Source organism: Anolis carolinensis, chromosome 5 (assembly GCF_035594765.1).
Source record: "Anolis carolinensis isolate JA03-04 chromosome 5, rAnoCar3.1.pri, whole genome shotgun sequence".
NCBI lineage: Eukaryota > Metazoa > Chordata > Lepidosauria > Squamata > Dactyloidae > Anolis > Anolis carolinensis.
In genome coordinates, this window is record NC_085845.1 from 194,749,408 (window position 1) to 194,751,654 (window position 2,247).

Here is a 2,247-nt window from a genome sequence, read left to right on the forward strand (position 1 = left end):
GAGAGGCAGCAAAAAAAAAGAAGAAAAAAAAGAAGAAAAAAAAGAAGAAAAATATATTTTTAAAAAAGTATTTGCCTTCCAATTCATTCCTTTCAGGCATGTTTCATAACATCTTATATGGTTCCCGCCTTCTGTCTTTTATGTTTATAAGTATCATTATCTTACTGATTTCTCATATTGATTCTATAATTAATGGTGTTTGTTGCTTCTCTAGAAAGTCCTTGACTCTTGACCAATCTGTTATTTTATGTCCTAATTTAATTCTTTCTGTCAGAATGTCCATTTGCATGATCTCAAGTACTTTAGTAGTCCATTCATGCATGTCTGGTATCGCTTCTCAGCCTTTTGGCTAAGATCAAGTGTAGTATCTGTTCTTATCAGTGCTACAAATATTTCTGAGGATACCATGGATTGCTAAAAAGATAAATGAATGGGTTCTAAAGCAAATTGAGCCTGAACTCTCTCTAGAGGTTGAGATGACTAAACTGAGGCTATTGTATTTTGGCCATATCACAAGAAGAGGGGCCAATGTTTGCTAAAGTGGAAAACAGTAGGAAAAGGCCTCATTCTGGATAGATAGACTCAAGTCGGGAAGCCATGGCCACATGTCTGCAAGGGATGTGGGGATAAGGTGACTTGGACGTCTCTCATTCAAGAAGTCACTTTAGGTCAAAGTCAGTTTGAAGACAGTTAACAACGTCAATGTTATTTTTTCAAGCTGTTCTTACTGTTCCCTAATACAGAACCTCCACACATCACAACTTCCGACATTGTGTTGCCATATTGACATTTACATCTAGAAGTCCATAGAAGACAGTTAAAAAAAGAACCAGAGGATGGGATGCTGCTAATTAAGCATATTTTCATTAATGTCCAGAATCTCCAGGCCATACCTTGGTTGCCAGGCTTCATGTTTCTGGCATCACAAAAGTTTGGCTTTTGTGTTCTGCAGTGCATCAGTTGCCAGAGCTTGGCAGCAGTGATGGCCATGGGACCTAGGGGTTTCTATGCCATAAGCCACTAAGTTTTGACTTGTTCATTATCCAGCCATGCTTTCCTGGAGGGGAAAAATAAAGGCATTAAACTTCACTCTCTGGTAAACCAATATTAGTAGGAGGACACGTTTTTGGCCATTAATTTGCTGAAGAACAGAGCTAGTTGGCGGAGGCGCTGCACTGTCACAGTTCAAGTTACTTTAATTATGCTTCTTCAGGAAGTGAACCCAGTAATTATATAGCCTCACCAACAGGACAGTTGTAATTACCTCCTTTATAAATGGGCACCATGAGGAAAAGATGAGAAAAGAAATAGTTTTGCTGCACAATCTTGAGCATGTTTACAGATTCTCCTTCACCACTTTAGGAACAAGAGAACCGTTGAAAACTGGAAATTATCAAAATGTGGAACCCAACTTTTTTGAAGTTTACAATTGCATTTGGGCTGCTGAAAAACATAAATTACACACTACATATCACTTGCAAATGTGTGCAAACATCAGATGGGAGAAAATGTAGAACATGAGTGTAGAAACCTATGGAAGGTTGTGGAAACATGAAATAATAGGCTGAAAGAGTGGACCATGAATAGAATATATGGGTTTCAGTTATAATTAAAAAGGATTGGAAGAGCGGATCATCGAAAAGCAGGTGATACTTATACCTGAATGTACATATTCAATGGACTTTAACCCACAGCAAGTAGGTTTATGACTCCAGCCTCACCTCATTAATTAATCAATTTATTATTTATTTATTTCCCTCATTTATACCCCACCCTTCTCACCCGAGGGGACTCAGGGCAGCTTACAACATCTTGTGAAATAGTTCTTATTTTTTTAATGTTAGTAAAGGTCAAGTTCTAAATCCAATTCTGAACTTCAGTTAGAGAAGACCCGTTGAACTACTGAGGCTTGTTGTTGTTGTTGTTGCTGTTGTTATCTGACTTCAAGTTATGGTGATCTCATGAATGAGAGACCTGTGTGTCATCTAATCCTCGACTGTCCTGCTCAAGTTTTACAGATTCAAGGTTGTGTCTCCTTAATTTATTCTATTCACATGTAATGCAATCTTCCTTCTATCCTAATGCTGTCTAATTTGCAAGCATTCTTGTCTTTTCTGTTTTCTTTTGATATGGTCAAAGTCTGTCAGTTCCACTTTCGGTTTCTAGGAAGAGGTCCGACTTGATTTGCTCTAGGGCCCATTTACTTGCCTTTTTAACACTCTACAGTCGGATTCTTCTCCAGCTTTA

General features: G+C 38.1%; 1 pseudogene; it reads left to right on the forward strand.

Annotated features, from left to right (window-relative positions):
- Positions 1–329: 329 nt before the first annotated feature.
- On the forward strand, positions 330–464 carry LOC134299796 (U2 spliceosomal RNA; annotated as a pseudogene).
- The last annotated feature ends 1,783 nt before the right edge of the window (positions 465–2,247 follow it).